The following is a 26,406-nucleotide window of genomic DNA, read 5'->3' as shown; positions in this document are numbered from 1 at the left end:
AAGGTCACACTCCATTCTTTCCTGCCCACACTGGCTGAGGTTGCAACAGTTCCCAGGTAGAGTGATCAGAGCTGGTCACCTGATGACAGAGGCTTGTCCATTTGAAGCTGCAGAACCAATGAGCTGAAGTCAACACCTCACCCCACTGTTTCCTGCCCCTTGTGTAAATTCCTCATCTCACTGATAATTCTTTTGTGTGTAACTGAAATTGTGCCAAAGGTTATCAGTCCTGAGACGTATGTAACTTTGCTTAGATAATCAAGCTCCTTTCATTTATGTATTTCTTTTGTTGAAAAGAATTGCCATCACTTCCTCTAAGAGTTTCTGACAGGAAGTCAGAAAGACCCAGGAGGAAGCTTTCAGACCATCATGTTAATCCTGCTGAAAGGGCTTGGAGGTGGATTCCTAGGGGGCACAAGGGCCCATCCGTTAAAGCTTTCCTTTCGAATCCTGATTCAGATGATGCATGATTAATCCTTTGCTTGTTTATACTCTCTCAGGCAGAAGTGTGATTTGAGGAAAACAGGGAGTGTATGTGTTCCCGTGTTTGTGCGTGTGTGTGTGCATGTATGTATGCATGTGTGTCTGTGCGTATGTGTGTGCGTGTGCATGTGTGTGCCTGATTTGTTCGCCCTCCTTTTTGTCTCTAGGCTTTTATATCTGTTGATGCTCTCGTTTGCTTAGACAGGCTTATCTGTTTCTCTCATATAGTCAGCGGAGGACCAGGGAGGCTCCAGCCCTGGTGGTAGCATTAATGCCACGGGGCATGCTTAGGTGCTCAGTATGTCCAACTCTTTTGAGACTCCATAGACTGTAGCCCTCCAGGCTCCTCTGTCCATGGGATTCTCCAGGCAAGAATACTGGAGTGGGTTGCCGTTTCCTCCTCCAGGGGATCTTCCTGGACCAGGGATGGAACCTGCATCTCCTGCGTCTCCCGCATTGCAAGCAGATTCTTTATCACTGAGCCATCGGGGAAGCCTGATGTGAGCAGGTAGCATTGCTCAAACCTCTCATCTCTTTGGGTATTCATTCTATTGTGTGGAAGGAAATATTTATTAGCTCAAACTGGACCCCCCTGGACAGTGGGAAGTCCTGCTGGAACCACCTCCCCTGCTAGGTTGGGGATGAAGTGACATAATGGAAGTTTGTGGTTGTTGCTCAGTTGCTAAGTTGTGACTGACTCTTTGCCACACCATGGACTGTAGCCCTCCAGGCTCCTCCGTCCATGGGATTTCCCAGGCAAGAATACTGGAGTGGGTTGCCATTTCCCTCTCCAGGGGATCCTCCTAGACCAGGGATGGAACCCGTGTCTCCTGCTTTGGCAGGGGGATTCTCTGCCACTGAGCCACCAGGGAAATCCCTAAAATGGAAGTTAGAGAAGGATTATTTCTTGACTTCTGTCTATCATCAATGCCCAGGCTGAAGCCTTCAGAGCCCTCTAGCCCACAGTGATCTCATTTGTCATTTCTTTAGCTCTATATTGCTTAGCTAATTTATGATCTATTTATGTGTGTGCTTTATGTAGCCCTCTTGCACATAAGCTCTTTTTCTGCTCCTTTGTTTCCTTTCAGTGCCTAAAGTGATGCCTTAATCATAACTTTGTGGATGGACTGCTTAATTAAAGCTGGGATCCATGGAAGGAGACTTATTTCAAAGGGACCACCCAAGGCAAGGATGTTAGTTTCAGATCATTTTATGCCCCCTTTCATGGTGAAATGAAGACTGAATGACACAGTCGGAATGAATAATGCAGTGTGTCATGAGTTGGGAAGAGAGGAAAAAAGAGGATATCTATACATGTCATTTTCAGTCATCTTGAGTTGCTGGTCTGATTTGGTCCAACAATAAAAGCTGGGGGGAAACGGTTAAACTTATTTCTTGGTTCTCTGAGACAAAGTAACTGGCTGATTGACTGTCTTTTCCACTCAGCAGAAATGGCTGGCTCCAGAAACTGAACTGAAACAAATAGGATCACAGCAGGGAGGAACCAGAAGCCTGGCAACATCTTTATTGTTGCCGTGTTGGTGTAACCTTGCTCACAAAACAGACACGGAAGCGAAAAGACGTGGAGAGCGGGAGAAGAAGAAGAAAGTCGCATCGTGAGGAAGGGCCAGGAGGAGACAAAGGAACCAACCAGTTAATGCTAAGGGAGTAAACGAAGTGTCCATGGGAAGACCAGGGCAGGGGCGCCCCCACGTGCTGGCTGACGGAGGGCAAGTTAGGCTGCCTTCCTCCCAGCTTTGCCACCCGAGAGCGAGGTCATGGCCACCCCCTGCCCGAGGGAGTCTCACACCCGGCCCTGTCCCCAGCAGGCAATAAAGGTCCCCTCTTCCCAGGGTCTATCTATCCGCAACTTAGATATACCCAGCCAGTTCACACATAAAATAGACCACTACCTCTGGGAAGGGAAGATGGTTCCATGGCAGAGCTAATTTTGGAGGAAAGTGGCTGCTGCTTTTTTTTTTCTTTTAAAGCTTCTTTATTTACTTATATTTTCAAGCAGGAATACAGGCTCATGGTAAGCAATCTGAAAGGTCTAGATAAAGTATCTAGTAAAAAGTGCTAAGTCACTTCAGTCGTGTCCGACTCTTTGCAACCCCGTGGACAGTAGCCCACCAGGCCCCTCTGTCGTGGGATTTTCCAGGCAAAGATACCGGAGTGGCTTACTGTTTCCTCCTCCAGGGGATTTTCCCGACCCAGGGATCAGACCAACGTCTCTCATGTCTCCTGCATTGGCAGGCAGGTTTTTACCGCTAACGCCACCAGTCTGCTTTCCACTCCTAACGTGTTTCTTGAGAATTCTTACAGAGACATTGTATGAAAACAGAAGCGTATTCCCATGAAGTGTCACCTACTGTATGCGCTCCAGGTGCCGAGACTTGTTTCTTCTTCACTTAAGAAGAAAAGTGTTTTCTATATCCGCCTGCTCTGACCTATTGCATCCTCTTTAATGGCCAGATAGTATTCCACCATGCATTTACCTGGTCTCCTAGTGATGCACGAGTAGGCACACGTGTCTCCTTCTGTTTCTGTTGCAAGTCGTGCTGCAACAAACATCCTTCCACTGGAAGTAGCCTTTCCCCTACTGCTGCTGCTGCTGCTAAGTCACTTCAGTCGTGTCTCTGTGTGACCCCATAGATGGCAGCCCACCAGGCTCTCCCATCCCTGGAATTCTCCAGGCAAGAACACTGGAGTGGGTTGCCATTTCCTTCTCCAATGCATGAAAATAAAAAGTGAAAGTGAAGTCGCTCAGTCATGTCTGACCCTCAGCGACCCCATGGACTGCAGCCCTCCAGGCTCCTCCATCCATGGGACTTTCCAGGCAAGAGTACTGGAGTGGGGTGCCATTGCCTTCCCCTACTAAGCCCCGCGATTTCGCCAATGGAAGCTTCAGGTGAGCTCAGTAACGGTTTTCTAACCTATCCCCATCCTTTCAGGTCACACCGTGCCTTCATCCATCTTTCTGGGTAAAGCCACTGCATCTCCTGCAGGCTCAAGTTCTCCTTCCAATAAGAAGTTAATCTCCGTCTGGTTTCCTTAGACTCGCCTCCATTGGACAGTGTCTGCCTGTGTGTCTTTAACCCACCCCAAACGGTTCAGATTCAGCTAGGCTTGCTCTTTGTTGAAGAGAGCCTGTATATTTTTCTAAGCTTATTTCAGAAGCAGCAGCATTCAGATTCAAATTTCTTCTGGCACTTGGCTGCAGTCAAAGTGACAGAGCGGAATAAATTGAAGCCAGACAGCCTGCATGGAGGGTTTTGTTGGCTACAAATCCTGTCACCAGGCAGGCAGACATCCTTATTGCTCTGAAAGCGGTCTCGTGGGAGGCCCTGATAGACAGTGAAGGTCGGGCTACCTCCGGACTCTGGGAATAAGTTCTGGCTTCCAGGGGCCTGGACAATGTCAAGTCAGAGCTGGAAAAGGTTGTAGAAACCATGCAGCCCAGTTCTTCCCATAACAGAGGAGGAATCAGAGCTGGCCCTCTGAAAAACCATCTCTGGGCTGTACCTGTCACCCCAGTGGTCCTAAATCTTCTGGGTCAACAAAGTCCTTGGAGAATCTGATGAAATTGATGAAAGCTTGGACCCTTCTTCCCAGGAAAGTGGACATATGCATAGACAGACCGTATTTTGGATACAATGTGTGTTTTTGTTGGGATGGTTGGAGGAGAGAGAATTCTGGGTTGAGTCAGTGAAGATGATGCCTGAGAAACTGTTTCTCTCAACGTGCTGTGCAAAGGCCAGGTGTTAGTATAAGATCTTCTTCAAGAGTGCTCAGACCAAAACATCCCTGCACTAACTTGTCTTTAGCTGGACTAGCTATAAAATTGTTGCGTTTCTGGGACTCCTTTTGGAGGCCCAGTGGTTAAGAATCTGCCTTGCAATGAAGGGGATGTGAGTTTGATCCCTGGTCAGGGACCTAAGATCCCATAACTAAAAGCCCATGAGCCACAATTTGAGAGTCCATGCATTGCAACAAAAGATTCCCAATGACACAACAGAGATCCCCAGTGCCACAACTAAGACCCAATGGAGCCAAATGGATAAATAAATATTTTAAACACACCACTGCATTTCTGGAAGGGGAGGGCTGAGTATAGCCTCCTTTCCTGAGAGGAAATTGGTTTTCCCAACTCACCGATCTGAAGTGTGAACATGCTTAAATCTCTCATGGCTACTGGAAAGCTTTGTTCTCTTTAGCTTGGGTGGAGTGGGCCCAGTGTGACCGGCCACACCTAAAGCTTTGACCTCACCTCTCTTCAGATGGCCCAGCTTAGGTCCATTTGCCTCCCTGAGAATACAACAGAACTGGGGACCAATGGCTGCAAAACAGAAGAGGGCTTATTTTAGGTTGATGAGGAAGAACCACGGCAGTATCTCCCCACCAAACTTAAATATATATAATACTGCCTCTTCCCACTTCACCAAAGTGAAACTTGCTCGTTTTAGAAAACTCGGGCATGTATGCTCAGTTGCTCAATCGTGTCCAGCTCTTGCGACCCCATGGACTGTAGCCCACCAGGTTCCTCTATTCATGGGATTTCCCAGGCAAGAATACTGGAGTGGCTTGCCGTTTTCCCCTCCAAGGGATCTTCCCCACCCAAGGATCTAATCCGCGTCTCCTGCGTCTCCCACATTGCAGGCAGATTCTTTACTGATGAGCCGTGGAGGAAGCACTGGGGGATAACATTGCTCAAAGCTCTCAGTCTCTTTGAATATCCATTCCTGCTGTGTGGTGGGAAATATTTATTGATTCAAAATGAACCCACCTGGACAGTGGGAAGGTCTTCTAACACCACCTCCCTTGCTGGGTCAGGGATGAAATGACGTAATGGAAGTTTGTTGTTGTTGCTCAGTTGCTCAGTTGAGTCCGACTGTTTGCCACCCCATGGACTATAACCCTCCAGGCTCCTCTGTCCATGGGATCTTCTAGACAAGAATACTGGAGTGGGTTGCTGTTTCCTTCTCCTTGGGATCTTCCTGACCCAGGGATTGAATTCATGTATCCTGTGTCTCCTGCATTGGATTCTTTACCACTGAGCCACCTGAGCAGCCCTCGTTTTAAAAATACAGACAAATAAATAAAATAAAAATCACCAAATAACTCCAGCACTCAGAGAGTTTAATCAGATTGTTAGTATTTTATTTTATTTTTTTGACTTTTACTGTCATCCTTTTGACTGCTCAACTCAGCTTTCAGGATCTTTCAGGGGCCAAGCCCAGGCCACAGAAGTGAAAGCATGGAGACCTAACCGTGAACAACCAGGGAATTCCCCAAAAGTGTCAGTATTTTATATTTTGGTGTATGATCTCCCAAGTATACATGCAGAGACAGATAGATAGCCCATACACATTTTACACAGTGATTGTACATGGTAAATTTCAGTCGTGTCCAACTCTTTGCGACCCCATGGACTATACAGTCCATGGAATTCTCCAGGCCAGAATACTGGAGAGGGTAGCTATATTCTCTTCTCCAGGGGATCTTCCCAACCCAGGGATCGAACCCAGGTCTCCTGCATTGCAGGTGGATTCTTTACCAGCTGAGCTGCAGGAAGCCCTGTACGTTGCATCAGTGGTTTCTATTTGCGACCCTATAGATTGTAGACTGCCAGGCTCCTCTGTCTATGGGGCTTCTCCAGGCAAGAAAACTGGAGTGAGTTACCATTTCCTCCTCCAGGGGATCTTTCCGACCCAGGAGTCAAACCCATGTCTTCTGAGCCTCCTGCATTGGCAGGCAGATTCTTTACCACTAGCACCACCTGGGAAGCCCTTGTACTATTATACTTCCTGCTTTAGTTCTGATTATTTCCTTAAAAAATCTGACTCTTCCAACAGCCAAAATGGCCTATAATGGAATTGGCTTCCTCAAAAAGGATGGGGCCCCAACTCTGGATATGTTTAAGTAGAGGTTAGTCCTTTAGTCGTGTCCGATTCTTTGCAGTCCATGGAATTCTCCAGGCCAGAATACTGGAGTGGGTAGCCTTTCCTTTCTCCAGGGGTTCTTCCCAACTCAGGGATTGAACCCAGGTCTCCTGCATTGCAGGTGGATTCTTTACCAGCTGAGACACAAGGGAAGCCCCATAGGTTTGATAGGTGCTATAAAAGAGATTTCTACAGTAGGTGAGCAGTTGCTCCAGAAGCTTCTTAAGGATTCCGTGCACTAGGGGCCTTGGCAAAGTTCCCTCTGTGAGTGGCTGGCAACTTGGGCAGGTGGCCACTGGCTGCCTCCCTTCTTTACCCTCATTGAGAGAGCTTGGCTCTCCCAGGAGGCCCTCTTAGGCCAGAAGATGAGAAATCAGCACTCCTTACGGCTCCTCTGCCTGCAATGTTACCAGCCTCTGGGTAACAGGCTTACTTGCACTGGCTGTCCTTAGTGGAACCTTTTACTGTCAAGCAATGGTGGCTCAGACGGTAAAGAATCTGTCTGCAATGCAGGAAACCTGGGTTGGACTCCTGGGTTGGGAAGATCCCCTGAGGAAGGGAATGGCAACGCACTCCAGTACTCTTGCCTGGAGAATTCCATGGACAGAGGAGCCTGGTGGGCTACAGTCCATGACGTCGCAAAGAGTCAGACATGACTGAGCGACTAACACTTTCATTTTGCTTTTTTCAGTGACCTAATTGGTTCTTAATACAAGAGAGAGGACATTCCATTTCTACTCTGTTGCTGAACTCCTGTGGGCACTCTGGATTTTTCATTGAGCACTCTGCAGCTGGTTGTTTTCTCTGTGTGTGTGTGTGTGTGCGCGCGCATGCGTGTGTGTATACCTATATGTGCTTATGTACACCAGGTGGTTTGATGTGAGGTTTTTGTCACCCAAATCATCCTATTGCAATTATTTCATCAAACTCAAATCTTTTGGCACTGCCTCATGCATCAGTAAATAAGTTCTTGCTTGAGTTGTAAATTGTTGTGTCCTAAGGATTTGGTTAGTCAAAACATGTGTCACAAAGGAACCAGACCTTTACTTTATCCACTTTTTAATGAAATCATTTAAGAAGACAGCAATGCACAGAAAAATAGGATTGACCTTCATATAGCCCGTTCACTTGATTGAACAAATGTGTGATAGTTTGCCTTTTTTACTTTGGAATTCTCTCCTTTATTTAGTTTATCCTTGTCTGTGCTAGGTCTTCGCTGTTGCATGGGCTTTTCTCTAGCTGCAGAGAGTGGGGGCTACTTGCCAGCTGTGGTGCCCAGGCTTCTCACTGCGGTGCCTTCTCTTGTTGCAGAGCACGGGCTCTTGGGCATGCCGGCTTCCGTACTTGCAGCACGTGGGCTCAGTAGTTGCGGCTCTCGGCCCTCGAGCTGGATAGACCGTGGGATCTTCCTGATTCAGGGATCGAACCCGCATCTGCTGCATTGGCAGGCGGGTCCTTTACCACTGAGCAACCAGGAAAGCCCAGAATTGTCTCCTTTTGTACGAAATAAAATATTGAAGGCTGAGACTCTCAGCCCTTCTTGCTTCCTTCCTTCAGGTTAATCACTCAACTGAAATTGCATGTTTTTATACTTTTATTAACAGTATATATACGAATGTGGCTATAAACAATGTTATATTTTCAATGTTTTGTTTTAAGATTTACTAAGTCATATTGTAGATAAAATTTGCAGCCTTTGTTTTTCACATAAGCTTAATCTGTGAATTAATTCACATAATCTATGAAGTTCTCATTGATTCATTTTCAATTTTATAGAGTATTTAATAGTATGATTTGGTACAACTTATTTATCCATTTTGCTACTGGACATTTGAGTTGTCCTTTCTCCTGCCTTGCTTTCGCTCTTGTAAGTAAGGCTGCAGTGAAATTCCATGAACTTGCTTCCTTCCTTGTGGGAAGGTCCTGATCCTGGAGGTCAATCTCAGAAATAGGGTGTGGAATTTCATCTTGTAGGTGAGAATAAAGGGTATTTTAGTTGTTAGTTTTGTTAAAAAATTATGCAAAGTAGACATGCATAAAATTTACAATTTTAACCAGTTTTCAGTGTGTAGTTCAGTGGCATGAAATACACTGCTGTGCAACCCTCAGCACTATCCATCTCCAGAACTTTCGCATCTTCCCAAAAGGAAACTCTGACCCCATCAAACAATAATTCCCCTCTCATCCCTCCTGCCAGCCCCTTGTGCCTGTTCTAAGGAGAGGAAGTCACCATTATCACTTTTGTTTGTTCTGTGAAAGTTTATTACATACCTATCATGTTTAACACATATAAATAGGTGCATAAAATTTAGTTTCTGTCACAAGAAATCTTCAGCCTAGTCAAAGACAGACATGGGAACAATAATTTGGAACAAGTGATAGAGTCCAAGTGCTGAGAGAGTCCAGGTGCAGAGCAATGAAATCAAGGGCAAGTGTGAGATGACGTGGGGGGAAGCAGGAGACAAGAAGGTCTTTAGAAAGGAAAGAATTTTCAAGCTGAACCTTGAAGTGTGAAATAAGATTTTCCCAGGCAAACAATAGTGGCTGTGTAATGAATTTATGAAAATACCTTCAAAACTCAGGCCAATCAAATGTATCTGTAATGGTAGGGCTAACCAGCTTAAAAGAAACAGCTGGGACTGTGAAGCAAGAGGAATTTAATGCTCTTGTGTCTCCTGCATTGCCAGACAAGTTCTCTACCGCTAGCATCACACGGGAAGTCCAAAACTAGTATGGATACTGTTCTTCCTGAAAGTCTAACCTGCTAACAGCAGGGACCATCATAATCCCCCAGAGGAGCAGTTTTCCCTGGCAGATCAGCCAGCCACATGGTGGCCGATAGATTACACTGGGCCCCTTTCATAAGGAAGGGGAGAATGTTTTGTTCCCAATGGAATAAATAGTATTCTGAATGTGGATTTGCCTTCTCCAGTTTCGACATGTAGCACCATCACCATCTATGAATTTATAGGATGCTTCATACACTTGATATATCTCTAAAGGAGATCAGCCCTGGGTGTTCTTTGGAAGGACTGATGCTAAAGCTGAAACTCCAATACTTTGGCCACCTCATGCGAAGAGTTGACTCATTGGAAAAGACTCTGATGCTGGGAGGGATTGGGGGCAGGAGGAGAAGGGGACGACAGAGGATGAGATGGCTGGATGGCATCACCGACTCGATGGACAAGAGTTTGGGTGAACTCTGGGAGTTGGTGATGGACAGGGAAGCCTGGAGTGCTGCAATTCATGGGGTGGCAAAGATTCGGACATGACTGAGTGACTGAACTGAACTGAACTGAACTGAACTGATATAACCTTACTTCTGACCAAGGAACTGATTTCAAGAACTAACAATGGACTCACGCCCATGGACATCACTGTTCTTACCACGTGGCCCCTTTGGCCTGAGTGATGGAATAGAAGACTTAGATACAGTGCTAATTGGGATTAACAACCTGAAATGCTGAGGTTTCCGCCTACAGGATGTAGACTGTGCTTTGAATTGGTAACCAAGACAGGGTGCGGCTTTATCCCACAGGTGGAACATAAGGTCTAGAAATCAAGGGATAGACTGGGAGTGGCTCCACTAATGTTGACACTTAACCCATTCACACAATTTTTGCCTGCAGTTCTCGCATCTTTGGGATCTGTGGCTATGGAGGTCTTAGTTCCCAAGAGAGGAACAGTTCTTCCACTGGGAGACTCCATAATGATTCCATTGAACTGGAAGACAAGAGTGCCACTTGCTTATGCTACTGCAGGCATGACTGACCCTAATTCCTGAGGAAATTTGGTTACTATCATTTCACTGGGACAAAGAGGACTATGTCTAGAACCATGGGTGTTCTTTAGGGGTGTCTCTTAGGACTTTCATGTCCAATGATAGAAGTTAATGTAAAAATACAGCCACTAAGAAAGGCAGTAGACATAATGGTCATCTGAGTTAAATTCACCCATTCCAGTCCATTTTAGTTCACTGATTCCTAAAATGTCAACGTTCACTCTTGCCATCTCCTGTTTGACCACTTCCAATTTGCCTTGATTCATGGACCTAACATTCCAGGTTCCTATGCAATATTGCTCTTTACAGCATCGGAACTTGCTTCTATCACCAGTCACATCCACAACTGGGTGTTGTTTTTGCTTTGGCTCTGTCTCTTCATTCTTTCTGGAGTTATTTCTCCACTGATCTCCACTAGCATATTGGGCACCTACTGACCTGGGGAGTTCATCTTTCAGTGTCCTATCTTTTTGCTTTTTCATGCTGTTCATGGGGTTCTCAAGGCAAGAATACTGAAGTGGTTTGCCATTCCCTTCTCCAGTGAACCACATCTTGTCAGAACTCTCCACTAAGACCCATCCGTCTTGGGTGCTGTGGTCCACAGGGTCGCGAAGAGTCAGACATGACTGAGCAACTGAACTGAACTGAAGAAGGGCAGGCCCACTGAGGATTCAGACTTCTCAGGAATGAAGATTTGGGTTTTGGTACCAAGTAAAGAATGCAAACAGTTCAGATAGTGGCTGAGGACCGATGGAATGTAAAATGGGGAATAGGGAGAAGAAAGTCGCAAATATTCACTATAGCTTTGTGACTAGTTGTAGAAATGAGGACAGTAACAATTATATATATTTTCCTTGTTTATTCACTCATTATCCACTGGTTTTTCCAGTAGTCATGTATGGATGTGAGAGCTGGACCATAAAGAAAGCTGAGGGCCAAAGAACTGATGTTTTTGAACTGTGGTGCTGGAGAAGACTCTTGAGAGTCCCTTGGACTGCAAGGAGATCCAACCAGTCAATCCTAAAGGAGATCAGTCCTAATATTCATTGGAAGGACTGATGCTGAAGCTGAAACTCCAATACTTTGGCTACATGATGAGAAGAATTGATTCACTGGAAAAGACCCTGATGCTGGGAAAGATTGAAGGCAGGAGGAGAAGGGGGTTGGTGACAGAAGATGAGATGGTTGGATGGCATCATCAGCTTGATGGACATGCACTTGAGCAAGCTCCAGGAGTTGGTGAAGGACAGGGAAGCCTGGTATGCTGCAGTCCATGGGGTCGCAAATTGTTGGACATGACTGAGCGACTGAACTGAACTGATCCACTCACAGTGTTAGTTTGGGGATTCCCAGGTGGCTCAGCAGTAAAGAATCCGTCTGCCGATTCAGGACATGCAAAAGACACAGATTCGATCCCTGGGTTGGGGAGATCCCCTGGAGAAGGAAATGGCAACCCACTCCAATATTCTTGCCTGGAAAATTCTATGGACAGAGGAGCCTGGCAGGCTACAGTACTGCTGCTGCTGCTAAGTTGCTTCAGTCGTGTCCGACTCTGTGTGACCCCATAGACGGTAGCCCATCAGGCTCCCCCGTCCCTGGGATTCTCAAGGCAAGAACACTGGAGTGGGTTGCCATTTCCTTCTCCAATGCATGAAAGTGGAAAGTGAAAATTGAAAGTGAAGTCTCTCAGTCATGCCTGACTCTTAGCGACCCCATGGACTGCAGCCTACCAGGCTCCCCCGTCCATGGGATTTTCCAGGCAAAAGTACTGGAGTGGGGTGCCATTACCTTCTCCAAGGGCAGACATTAGGGCAGAGTAACTACCTGATCCCAATATTATGCTCTCTTTCCTTGTATTAATAAAACGCCCTGACGTTTAGCTGGGCAGAACTACACATCCCAATCTTTCTTACAGAAAACTATGGCCACATAACTAAATTGCAGCCAACAGGATGTGAGTAGGAACAGCACATGCAAGTTTTAGATTATATCCTTAAAAAGAACTGAGCATATGTGTGCACACATACACACAGTGCTAGTTCACTCATATACGTTATGCATGTATACTGAATACTTTCTTATTTTCTTTCCTCTTCTTTTTCCTTGGTTATCTTATTGTATCATCTTTTAGAACTGGTAGTTTGTGTTAAAATGATCTGTTATGCATCTGCCTCCCTGTTAGGCAGGATCCTTGAAAGAAGGGCCCTTTTATCTGCATCTCAAACATGGACCCAGTCAGCTGGACCAGTCCCAGGGCCATCTTCTGTGGCTTCTGCCCTGTGATTATCTGCCAACTATGTGGAATTCCCGGCATAGAAACAAAGGGCTAGTTCAGCTTGGATTGTTACCGCCCATTAGTAACAATTATCACTTGGCTCATCAGGCTTGCCCTCCTGGGAAGCTTCACAAGAGAGGAGTTAGGCATTGTTTACGGAAGCTACTAAGATCCCTGGAAAATGGTAATCATTCTATATATGCTTACTTATTGACTACTTAATGATAATAATAGCTATTAAGAACTAGTATTAACTGAGAATCCAGTGCTGGAGATACAGTGAAGACTCAGTCCCAACTCTAGTAGAAAATGAACAAATAGGTCCTTGATTACAGGACATAGGATATGCCAGAGGTTAGGGGATAGCTTGAACAGCAAGGAGATCAAACCAGTCAATCCTAAAGGAAATCAATCCTGAATATTCACTCGAAGGACTGATCCTGAAGCTGAAGTTCTAATACTTTGGCCTCCTAATGCAAAGAGCTGACTCACTGGAAATGACCCTGATGTTGGGAAAGATTGAGGGCAGGAGGAGAAGGGGGTGACAGAGGATAAGATGGTTGGATGGCATCACCAACTCAATGGATATGAGTTTGAGCAAGCTCCGGGAGATGGTGAAGGACAGGGAAGCCTAACGTGCTGCAGTCTATGGGGTCGCAAAGAGTTGGACACGACTGAGCGACTGAACAACAACAAAGAGGGTGACTACAGGAACGTAGCAGAGCGACACTTAGCCTGAGAGAGATCTGTAAGGAAGGCTTCTCGGAGGAGGTGGCCTTTGAGCTGAGTCTCCAAACGAGAGTAGGAGTTGGTTTTCCCATTGTGGTAAGATTGTATTAGGCACGTTTGGAGCAGGAAACAAGATCTTCTGCTAGGAAGCTTATGCTGACTTTAGAGTGGGGTTTGTTGTAAAGACACACACAGGCAGGAATCGTACACACAGAGGACTCCTAGGACGGCTGGACCTCTGTGTCTAAGATTTATAGCAGTGGTTGTACGGTGCATCAGAGTCATCCGAAGGGCTGGTGAAAACGCAGATCACTGGGCCCCGCCTCCAGAATTTTTGGTTCTGTTGGCCTGGGGCTGGGCCAAGAATGTGCGTTTCTAACAAGCTGTCAGAGGATGCTGATGTTGCTGTTCTGAGGACCATACTTCCTCACCCTCCTGTCTAAGGCAGGTCTGGCAGCGTTCGTGAATCTTAGCCTCGTGTAGCCACCATTGTTGTGACTCAGCTTCCTCTTGTTTGATGCCTTCATCTTTCAAGGATGGTTCCCCACAATCTCTGCTGCTCCGCGCATCTTTTCTTTATCTCATGGCTGGCTTCGGCCCCTCTGCCATTCCAATCTCTTTGGCTTCCCTCTTAGGCTCCTACTCAATTCTTTGGCATTTCCTAGGTCAGATGCTTAAAGGAGAGGGGCTTGATTGGCGAGGCTTGTTCCTGGATGGGCGTAGTTTGGGGTTCTAGGTTGCCAGCCCAGCAAGGGGCTTTGTTGGCCCAGATCCCCCAGGGAAGCCCAAGGAACCCCTCCTGCCTGCTCTCCCAGATGTCTCGAAAGAGGCACCTCTGTTTCTTCTTTCTCCCTTCCTCTTTTTCTGTTCTGCACTCACTGTGTCCCCGGAAGAGTTCTGTTTCCATGGCTCTATTGAAACCTCTTTCCTGAGGACTTTCCATGGCTACTGCTCTCCAAGCCCAAGGCCTCCTTTCAGTCCTTAACATTTACTTTCTTTTGTTTTATTTTCATTTATTTAGCTTTGAATAAAGTATTTATACAATTTGAAATTCGAAAGGTTCAAAAAAGCTATGGGGTAAAAAACAAACAAACAAACAAAACCCCCCTGAAGAAGTTACCTTCACTCTGTCCCATAGCCATTCAAATGTCCTTCCTGGAGGCAACTAATGTTTCTAGTTTTTTTTCTAAATCCTTCCAGAAATCTTCTACAAATATATAAGCATGGGATTTCCCTGGTGGTCCACTGGTTAAAAATCTACCTGCCAGTGCAGGGGACAGGGATTCGATCCCTGGTCTGGGAAGATTCTACATGCCGAGAAGCAACTAAGCCTGACAGCCAAAACTACTGAGTGATTCAGCTATTGAAGCCTCAGCACCCTAGAGCCTGTGCTCTGCAACAAGAGAAGCCAGCGCAAGGAGAAGCCCGAGCACCACAATAAGAGAGTAGTTAGTGCCTGCTTGTCACAACTAGAAAAAACACTCACACAACAACACTCAGAGCAGACAAAAAGTGCAAATAAAATAAAATAAATTTAAAAATATATAAACACGTACATGTATTTTTTGTGCTTTTTAAACAAAATGATAGCATACTTTGCACAGTCTTCTTTTTTTTAATTTATTTTTATTAAAGGATAATTGCTTTACATAATTTTGCTGTTTTCTGTCAAACCTCAATATGAATGCATACTCTTCTATATCTTGCTTTTCCACTTAAATTTATAAATTGAAGATTGCATCATATAATGACATAAAGTGCTTCCTTATTCTTTTATACAGCTGCATATCATTCGACCATAGCCGTGATTTATGGTTCTCTGTTGATGGATTTTACAATATGTTGCTGTTAGAAACATGTGGCAGTCAATTATGCTGTGGGTAATGACTTTGTATAGCAAAATGAAGGATGCATTTCTTGAAGTGGATAGGATAATTCCAAATATTGGCAATTGTGATTGTCATAGGATGGATTCCCCAGAAAATGGACTCTGAAGCAGGATTTTGTGAGCAGGTGGCTTATCAGGGAAATGCTCCTGGGATCTTACCTGTGAGCGTTCAGGGCAGCAGGAGTAGGTAGAGTGGGGAGGCATCACAGTCAGGCCTGCAGAGCTGTGTTGAACTGGGGCAAAGGGAACCTAGCCTTGGTACTCCACAGTTGACTGGACATTATATATACAGGCTGCCCTGAAAGAAGGGAGAGGGACTTTGGGCAGGCGATTCCCTTAAGCCAAGAGTAACTCCCAGGATGAGACTCAGTTACCAATCCTCACTAGTTGACACTCCCATCATCTCTAGGGGGATGCCTGCCTTGGACCTGAAGGGGGCATTTGGGTGATGAACCATGACATCCACTATGGTCTACACTTGAGGGAGTTGGCTCCTTTTGGTTTACAGTGTAAATTCACCTCATCGGGAAAAAATGTCTCTAGAATTCTTGTTGGTGTCTTCCTGGCGAGGAGAGCTTCATGGAGGAGGTGATCTCTGACTTAGACTTTTAAGGATAAATAAGAATTTGCCGAGTGGACAAGACAAAGGGTTTGGAAAGGGACCTCAGACAGCATTTCCCCAGTGACTCTTGTTGAGGGTGTGGGTTAAAATCACTTAAGGACTTTTTGCAAGCTGGGATCTCAGGTTGCTTTCCCCAGCCCCAAACTGTGTTTTCCAAATTGTGCTCACTCTGGTGCATTTCAAGAAGGGATAAAACATTCTCATTTATTTATTCATTTATTTATTTGGCTGCTTAGTGCTTAGTTGCCACATGCAGTATCTAGTTCCTTGACCAGGGCTTGAACCTGGGATCCCTGTTTTGGTAGATCCTAGACCATCAGGCAAGTCCCCAGAAGAGATAAAACATTCTTAACTGCCTTCTCTTAGGAGAAGAATTTTTTTGCAAGAAAAAAATTGATGTACACAGTATTCTCAAATTCAAGTGTTTTCCCATAATTTAAAAAACTTTATTTGGGGTTAATTTTTACCTTACAGAAAAGCTGTAACAATAGTCCAGAGCCTTTCCTATCCCTTACCCTTCTCCTAATGTTGACATCCTACGTGAGCATAGTACAGTGATCAAAACCAAGGGCTTAACACTGGTACAATACTCTTAACCAAACTACAGCCTTTAATTTCAATTTTACCTTTTTAAAAAGTTTTATTTTGAACTTATTTTAGGCTTACAGAAAAGGCATAATTTTTCTTAAAAAGGTTTTTGTGTTTCCTACTACTTGCGTGCTTCCAACAGATAAAAGACCACAAATAAGCAACAAAGGAGTAGTAATGGAAAAACTCGGAACTGGCCAATATTGCTTCTAAAGCTGGGTTTTCATCTGTATCTGTAATTGTTTTTTCACTTTGTTTTATAGTGCATAAGCCTAATTAAACCAAAATTTTAAAGCAACACACTTATTAAATAAGCAGTTTTATGTGAGATCATAGCTTATGTGATAGAATGAAATATTTTAAAATTTAATGCTCTTCAGCAAAAAGCCTCATGACTTTGAGGTACTTTCTCATCTGAGCAAGTCTGAACACTGTCGCACTCTATGCCATCCATCTCTTTCGAGATGAAGCAAGACAAAGTAGAGGTGCTTGTTGATTTAGTGGGGGAGAAATCCAAACTCTTGGCTTTCCAGAACATGCTCTTTCAACCAGTTACTGCTGAGACTCTGGTGGACTTTAGACCTCTGCTACTATTAGGTATTGGGATAAATACTGTGTCTTTTATTGGAATCACTCTTCCGTCCCTCATATTTAATCCCTTTCTAGAGCAGTAATGTAGTTTATTTATATTATTATATTTTAATTATTCATTTTATATGCATGCACATGGTGAAAAGTTCAAACTGTATGGAAAAGCGTAAAATAAAGAGTTAAAGTCTTCCTTTATGCCTTCCAGTCAATCTACATCACGGTTCTCCAAGAGGAGGGCCATCTCCTGGGGGATTTTGGAAAACTCTGGCAGTGTTTAGGATTGTTCTGATGATTAGAAGGTATTACTGGAATTTGGTGCGGGAGGGGACCAAGAATGCTTGTAATTCTACAAAAAAAAATAAAATAAAATAAAGGTTATATCCAACACTAACTTAACCCTGGTGGATGTTCATATAAGTAAATAATACTATTTACAATGATCTAAGTCTAGACTACAGATGTTCTTAATGGTTGTGTGGGTTGTATATTGTTTAACCTTACAGATACTATTCACATCATAGAAATCATAGATTTTAATATTTATTGAAAGCTTTTTTTGATGTGAACAAAAAAAGTTTTTAAAGTTTTTATTGAATTTGATACAATATTGTTCCTGTTTTATATTTTGGTTTTTTGGCCTCCAGCCATGTGGGATCTTAACTCTCGATCAGAGATTAAATTGGCATCCCATGCATTGGAAGTCAAGTCTTAATTACTGGACCACCAAGGAAGTTCCCGATTTTAATATTTATTATGCCATTTTTCTGGCAGACAGCGATGAACTGTCTTGTCCTAACAAAATTAGCATAGTTATAGTTCTTCCCAAAAGTAAAGTATCTTGAGGAAGGAAATCCTTTTTCTAATTTGCACGAAAGTGTCATATTAAATTTTTTTGGATAAAATTTTATTAAAAATCTAGAAAATGAGTTCTTGTATATAATGCTTTCTAACACAGATTAAATTATCTCTTTAAAATTAATTAATTTATTTGTGGTTGTACTAGGTCTTCATCACTGCACTCGCGCTTTCTCTAGCTCTGAAGATCAGGGACTACTATTCGTGGCGGTGCACAGGCTCCTCACTGTGGTTGCTTCTCTTGTTGCAGAGCAAGGGTTCTAGGTACACGGGCTTCAGTAGCTATGGCTTGCGGGCCCTACAGCAGGGCTCAGTAACTGTGCACAGGCCTTAGTTGCTCTTGGCATGCAGAATCTTTCCAGACCAGAGATCAAACCTGTGTCCCCTGCATTGGCAGACAGGTTTGTATCCACTGTTGCTGCTGCTAAGTCACTTCAGTCGTGTCCGACTCTGTGCGACCCCATAAACGGCAGCCCACCAGTCTCCCCCATCCCTGGGATTCTCCAGGCAAGAACACTGGAGTGGGTTGCCATTTCCTTCTCCAATGCACGAAAGTGAAAAGTGAAAGTGAAGTTGCTCAGTCATGTCCGACTCTTTGCGACCCCATGGGCTGCAGCCCACCAGGCTCCATGGGATTTTCCAGGCAAGAATACTGGAGTGGGGTGCCAGTGCCTTCTCCGTCATATCTGCTGTACCACCAAGGAAATCCTTAAATTGTCTTTTGAGTTTGTCTGAAGTCTTTTTTTTCCCCTCAAGCTGCAGGCAGGTTTTAATTTAATTTTATTTATTTTTGACATTAAAAAAATTGAAGAATAGTTGATTTGTGCTCATTTCTGCTGTACAGCAAAGTGACTCAGTTTATACACATATATACATTTTAAAAATATTCTCTTTCATTATGGTTTGTTCCAGGAGATTGGATATAGTTCCCTGTGCTATACAGTAGGACTTTGTTGTTTATCCATTCTAAATGTAATGGTCTGCATCTACTAACCCCAAGCTCCCGTTCATCCCTCTCGATCTCCCCCTCCCTCTTGGTAACCACAAGTCTGGTTTTTTACATCTGTGAGTCTGTTTCTGTTATGTAGATGAGTTTGTTTTGAGTTTGAGTTTGTTTGAAGTCTTTTTTTTTTTTTAATTTTGTGTAGTCAAGATTATTATGTTTCTCTTTTATCTATCATGCTTATATGCTAAAGAACACTTTCCATGGCATTGGAAGTGTAGAGATTTTTGCACAGTAATTATGTAATCACCCTTGTTATTGGATTATCTTATTTTTAATTTCTTCAAACATCTGTTGAAGTAGCTTTTTTTGGTCCACCTTTGATGTATAAATGTGGTGAATTATAGATTTCCTTGCATTTATGTTTATGGATTTCCTTGAATTGAGCCAGATTTATATTGAATGTACTTCAGTTGGTCATGATATATTTTCCTTTTAATGCACTGTTGAGTTTTATTTGGCAATATTTACTGAAAATATTTGAACTGAAGTTGGTTTCTAGTTTTCTTTCTCTCTTTCGCATTTCAGTCTTTGTCAGATTTGGTATCAATGTTACTCTGACTTTGTAGAAAACATTTTGAAGCTTTTATTTTTCTCTCTGGCTCTGAAAAAGTTTAAAAGGCTTCAGAATTTGTTAATGCATTTATTCAACAAGTATTTGTTAAGTCCTGGAACTGGGAATATAGAAATGGTTAAAATACACAAAAATCCCTTTCATCCTAGCGGGATGTAAACAAGTAAGTAACCAAGATGTATAACATGTCAGATGGTGGGAAGTGTTATGGAGAAAAATAGCAGGGGGAAAAAAAGCAGGGGAAGGAGACGTGCTGGGAGGAGCTTTGAATTTTTAAGTGGGTGTCAGGGAAGCCCCAGTGACATGTGAACAAAAGTCTGAAGGAGGTGGGAGGGTGAGCTCTGACAATATCTGGGGATCAGAAGGAGTAAGAGCAAAAACAGAAGCTCTGAGGTGGGAATATGCCGGGTGTGTTGAAAGAACAGTCAGAATCAGGATGAGGAGGGGGTGAGCTGGGGGAGTAGTCTGCATTACTGTCCAAGAGGTCAAGAGAACTTGCAGAACTTCACATGTTACTATAGGGACAAATAATTTTTTTTTTTTTAAAGCCATGCCACAAGGCATGCAGGATCTTAGTTCTCCTACCAGGGACTGAACCTGCCCTCTCTGCAGTGGAAGTATGGAGTTCCAATCACTGGGCTGCCAGGAAAGTCCCTGTAAGAACTAATCTTTACAGTGAATGAATTGAGGCATCACAGGAGTATATTGGGAGAAGGCAACGGTGCCCCACTCCAGTACTCTTTTGCCTGGAAAATCCCATGGACAGAGGAGCCTGGTCCATGGGGTCACTAAGAGTCAGACACGACTGAGCAACTTCACTTTCACTTTTCACTTTCGTGCATTGGAGAAGGAAATGGCACCCCACTCCAGTGTCCTTGCCTGGAGAATCCCAAGGACAGAGGAGCCTGGTGGGCTGTCGTCTATGGGGTCGCACAGAGTCGGACACGACTGAAGCGGCTTGGCAGCAGCAGCAGCAGCAGCAGGAGTGTATTACAGGTGGTTTATTTCTGGCGACAGACAATGGTGGTTTGGACCACGGTGGGAGCAATGGTGATGGTAAGTGATGGTTAGATTCAGGATGAATCTTTATTTTTCCTCTATTTTTTCATTTAAATACATATATATTTTTTAAAATTTGCAATGTTGTGTTGGTTTCTGCCATATAACAATGTAAATCGGCCATAATTACACATACATCTCCTCCCTTGCTAACTTCCCTCCCTTCCCCGCATCCCATCCTCCTGGTCGTCACAGAACACCAGACTGCTCCCTGTGCTACATGGCAACTTCTCATTCTCACCAGCCACAGATGAATCTGGAAGGTGAAGTCATGGGAATTTGTTGGATACTGATTGTGGAATAAGGAAAAAGGGAACAAAGCTGACTCTAGTTTTTGACCTCAGTGACTGGAAGGATTAGTTTGCCATTTATTGAGATTTGGAAGACAGAGGCAAGGGTAGATGTGGGAGGAAGATCAGAGATTAAGTTCTCAACATGGCAGGTTTGAGGTGCCTTTTAGGCCTATAAGTTGATAAACAAGTTTGAAGTTTGGAGAGGAGGTTCAGTCTAGAAGAATATACTGGAGAATCACGTATGGATGGCTTTGAAGGTATGAAAGCAGATGAGATTATCAAGGGAGTGATTTTTAGGTATGAAACAGAAGAGGCCCATAGATGAACCTGGGGTTTCTCCAAGTCAGTCAATAAAGGAAACTGAGGAAGAGGGACCAGTGAGTGAGGAGGAAAACCAGATGAGTTCAGGGAGGAGGGAATGACTGTGATGGAGTCAGAGGAAAACCGAGATCCCCCTGGCTGTGCAGGGTGACCTTGACGAGAGGTGTTTTGGGGAAGAGGTGGAACTCAAGAGGGAATGGGAGGAAAGGACTTGGAACCAGGGAGTCCAAAAAAATGTTACCGTAAAGGGCAGTAGAGAAATAGGGTGACTTTGGAGAGGGAAGTAGAGTCCCTGGAATGTTTTAAGATGGAGAAATTGTAACTTGTGTTTGTATGCTGATGGAAATGATCCATCAGAAAGGGAGGAATTGTTGAATTGATGGCCATGTATAAGTGAGAAGGGATGGAATCTAGTGTGTGAATGTGTGTGTGTGGGGGGGGAGCGTGTGTATGTGCAGGGAGGGAGTTACTTAGAAGCACAGACAGCTCATCTTTGGGAACTGGAAGTGACATTGAGGACATGGGTACAGGTGCAAATAGGTGGGAATGTAGCAGTGGGGGCTTGTGGATGCACTGTTGAGATTGATTTTATTTTTCTAGTAAAGTGGGAAGCCAGGTCATCAGCTAAGAGTAAGGACAGGAAAGATGTTGGGGGTTTGAGGGGAAAAGAGAAGGTGTGAGAGCACCGTTTAGGAGGAGGATTAGGGAGAGTCTAGCACATATGGCCAATTGGTAGGCAGGATTTAAAGGCCACTTGACCTTAGTCATTACTAATTTAATTTAGCAAGCTTGTGAGCATGTGTTAATAAGTGTAGGTACAGTAATAGATGAAAAATGAGATGTAACCAAGTGTTTGATAGTTTAAGGAAATTTGCCTGGGGAATCACGTCCATCTGGCATCTTGGGAGTCTATGTGGATAAGCTTGTTGGTCTCTTCCAATCTTATCTTGTGGTTATTGGTCTATTTAGATATCCTGAGGTCAGTTCTTTGTTAACGTATTCTGCTAGAAAATGGACCTTTTGGAGTCAGGTTTAAAAGCTTTTGTTCTTGTGCCGCCCCCCCCCCCCCCCCTCCCCCCCCGGCCTTCCTCCCTCCATCCCCACCAAGAGCTTTGGACAGGCCCAGAGCATTTAAAAATGAACTTAGTTTGTGATCCAGTTCTCCAGTCTGGAAACACTTAAAAAGCTTCTCAGTTTGGCAATGAGCCCCTTTGCCTCGTCTCTTCCTCTCTCTGTTCTGCTGTGTGGAGGTGATGGGCGAGGGAAAAGGTAGGGCAGGTGGGACAGCGGGGTCTGCTCAGCTGGCTTACTCTGCCCATGGCTGCCTGTGGTCCTCTGGTCCTTTCTCTGGATGGTGCTGGTCTCCAGGCTGCTCAGAATCTCCAGGCTCTTTGCCAATCCCTTAGTGACCATTTAGCTTTTGTATTCAGGGCTAGTTTCAGAAGACATTTTTTTTTAATTATTAAAAAATATTTTGCAAAGGTTTGCATTTAATGTGTGCATTTGTTTTTTAAAATTGACATATATACACTAGCATGTGTAAAATAGATAGCTAGTGGGAAGCTGCTGTACAGCACAGGAGGCTCAATTCTGAGCTCTGGGAAGACCTAGATGGGCGGGATGGGGTGGGGTGGGAGGAAGGCTCAACAGAGAGGGGATATAAGCGCACATATGGCTGATTCACATTGTTGTATAACAGAAACCAACACAACATTGTAAAACAATGGTATCCCAGAAGGCACGTTTCAACGCTGGGAGTTAAAATAACACGTGAACTGAACCACCCTGGTTGTTTTTTTTAGGAGGTATGAGTGTCCGACTTGAGTTGACTCATTGGAAAAGACTGATGCTGGGAGGGATTGGGGGCAGGAGGAGGAGGATGAGATGGTTGGACGGCATCACTGATTCAATGGACATGAGTTTGGGTGAACTCTGGGAGTTGGTGATGGACAGGGAGGTCTGGCGTGCTGTGGTTCTTGGGATCGCAAAGGGTAGGACATGACTGAGCAACTGAACTGAACTGAACTGAACTAAGTCCCATCTCAGCCTAATAGTCTTTTTTATTTTTCATTTCATTCTCTGACCTTGGAAAGTGGAGTTTGAGTAAGTTGTGCATTTAACTATATATTCCATTTCTTTTGTTAGTTTCAGATGTATAGCAAAGTGACACACACACACACACAGAGGATTCTCAGGTGGCTTAGTGGTAAAGAATCTGCCTGTCAGTGGAGGAGATGCAGGAGACATGGGTTTGATCCCTGGGTCAGGAAGATCCCCTGGAGGAGGAAATGGCACCCACTCCAATATTCTTGCCTGGAAAATCCCATGGACAGAGGAGCCTGGTGGCCTACAGGTGGTGATCTCTCATTTTTATTCTGTTACAAATACTTTCTAATTTTCCTTCGTATGGCTTCTTAGATACAACCATCCTTTAAAAATGGGCATTTAATTTCCAAATGCATGGAGTTTAAAAAATATCTTTGATATTGATTTCTCACTTAAATGCTTTCTTTTCTGCAATCACCCTCTGTGTTTTATTCAGTCTAAATTTATTGAGACTTTCAATGGCTAAGTCAAAGACTGTTCTTGGTAAATGTCACATTGCACTTGAAAATATGTGGGTTATTTTCAAATATCTTTTGATACTGGTTCAGTTCAGTTCAGTTCAGTTCAGTTCATTCGCTCAGTCGTGTCCGACTTTTTGCAACCCCATGAGTCGCAGCACACCAGGCCTCCCTGTCCATCACCATCTCCCGGAATTCACTCAGACTCACATCCATCGAGTTCGTGATGCCATCCAGCCATCTCATCCTTGGTCGTCCCCTTCTCCTCCTGCCCCCAATCCCTCCCAGCATCAGAGTCTTTTCCAATGAGTCAACTCTTCACATGAGGTGGCCAAAGTACTGGAGCTTCAGCTTTAGCATCGTTCCTTCCAAAGAAATCCCAGGGTTGATCTCCTTCAGAATGGACTGGTTGGATCTCCTTGCAGTCCAAGGGACTCTCAAGAGTCTTCTCCAACACCACAGTTCAAAAGCATCAATTCTTCGGCGCTCAGCTTTCTTCACAGTCCAACTCTCACATCTATACATGACCACTGGAAAAACCATAGCCTTGACTAGACGGACCTTAGTCAGCAAAGTAATGTCTCTGCTTTTGAATATACTATCTAGGCTGGTCATAACTTTTCTTCCAAGCAGTAAGCGTCTTTTAATTTCATGGCTGCAGTCACCATCTGCAGTGATTTTGGAGCCCCCCAAAATAAAGTCTGACATCGTTTCCACTGTTTCCCCATCTATTTCCCATGAAGTGATGGGACCAGATGCCATGATCTTCGTTTTCTGAATGTTGAGTTTTAAGCCAACTTTTTCACTCTCTTCTTTCACTTTCATCAAGAGGCTTTTTAGTTCCTCTTCACTTTCTGCCATAAGGGTGGTGTCATCTGCAGATCTGAGGTTATTGATATTTCTCCTGGCAATCTTGATTCCAGCTTGTGTTTCTTCCAGTCCAGCGTTTCTCATGATGTACTCTGCATGGAAGTTAAATAAGCAGGGTGACAATATACAGCCTTGACGTACTCCTTTTCCTATTTGGAACCAGTCTGTTGTTCCATGTCCAGTTCTAACTGTTGCTTCCTGACCTGCATACAGATTTCTCAAGAGGCAGGTTAGGTGGTCTGGTATTCCCATCTCTTTCAGAATTTTCCACAGTTTATTGTGATCCACACAGTCAAAGGCTTTGGCATAGTCAGTAAAGCAGAAATAGATGTTTTTCTGGAACTCTCTTGCTTTTTCCATGATCCAGCGGATGTTGGCAATTTGATCTCTGGTTCCTCTGCCTTTTCTAAAACCAGCTTGAACATCAGGGAGTTCATGGTTCACGTATTGCTGAAGTCTGGCTTGGAGAATTTTGAGCATTACTTTACTAGCATGTGAGATGAGTGCAATTGTGCGGGTTACTAACACAATTCCACAGTGATAAGAGAACAGACTCTGTATGATTTCAATAACCTTTAGACCATGAAGTTTTTGCACCTTAGTTTGTTTGAATTCCTGAATATGTCCCAGTGTCTTTTGATTTATAGTCTATGGGAACTTGAATAAAATTTGTATCCTGCTGTTGTGTGAAAACTGTATAAATCTTACAGTTGAATTGTTTCATAGTGCTTTACAGGTCTAGTATATCCTTCTACTTTTCTGTCTGTTCATTCTGTTAATTTCTGAGAGTTTGATATTGAAACTCCAATTAAAAATCTTAATTAATCTATTTAAAATAATTGTAATATATAGTGGAACTATTCAAAACATATTTTTTAATAGTAATCAGAATTACTGCAATCAAAATATCGGAATATCTGCAGGGCAAAAGAACCAGGCTTGGAAAGTATACTCAGGCAGCCTGCATTGCCCAAGTCCCTCTGCAGGCTGGTCTGGGGATGCCTGGGGGTGCCACCATCCCATCCTCTTCCTCCCCCGCCCAAAGCAGAACTGGCTCCTGCTGCCCTGTTGGCAGAGGAGTGGCTGTGTGCTTCTAGACTCACTGGCTTTCACCTTAGAGTTTGATTGGCTGAGTTTAAACCAGGAACTCTAGCTGCAAGGGAGGCTGGCAAGGCGTGTGTTTGCTTTTCAGCTTCTGAAGTGGAAAATGGGCTCCTCTTATGAAAGGGAGGTTCATTCCTATAACCTAGGAAGGTGTCTTCAGATGATAGATTGCCTAGAAAAATGCTCAGAACCTTTGCTAGAGTAACCTGAGACCACGATACAAAGTTTCTGCTGAAACTCCCCAGGCAGGGTCTTCCTCCACACAGGAGGCTCCCAAGCCCTCATTGAGGTTCTTCTAGAAAATATTTTGCATATTTTATACATATGTTATGCTTTGCATAAGAGAGTTGATGTTATACTTCACTCTAATGCTCTGATTATAGCTTCATTATGTGCTTTGAAAGTTCTCACATGATGTTTTAATATAGAGACACAGGAGGGCACTCTAACCAACCAGTAATAAAATCTACATGGTTTCATAGCCTTGGCAGTTAAAAGATGAGAATTGATCTTGTTGAATCTTTTTTTTTTCCAGGTAGGATAACCAGCTTTGCAGGAATACCTAGCTCTTCTAGGGAATCTCATTTGTGACGGAGGTCCCCAAGACACACCCTCCACACTGTCCATTTAAAGTTCTAGGGGCTACGATTTGAGTAACTCAGAATAGAGAGGGGGATTCTTGACTCACAGGCTGCCTACTGACTCAACCAGGCAAGAGATGGAGATTTGGCACCCAAACATTCCTATTTAGAGGCCAACTGGCTAAATCAAACTAAGAGCAGAAGAGAGAGAACTGGTTATCAGAGACTTGCTTCAGAGCTACACCCTGTTCCTCTGACTCAATTTTCCCATCTGTAGAACAGA

This window comes from Oryx dammah, unplaced genomic scaffold (assembly GCF_014754425.2).
Source record: "Oryx dammah isolate SB20612 unplaced genomic scaffold, SCBI_Odam_1.1 HiC_scaffold_22, whole genome shotgun sequence".
Classification (NCBI taxonomy): Eukaryota; Metazoa; Chordata; class Mammalia; order Artiodactyla; family Bovidae; genus Oryx; species Oryx dammah.
Note: the sequence above shows the minus strand (reverse complement) of the source record.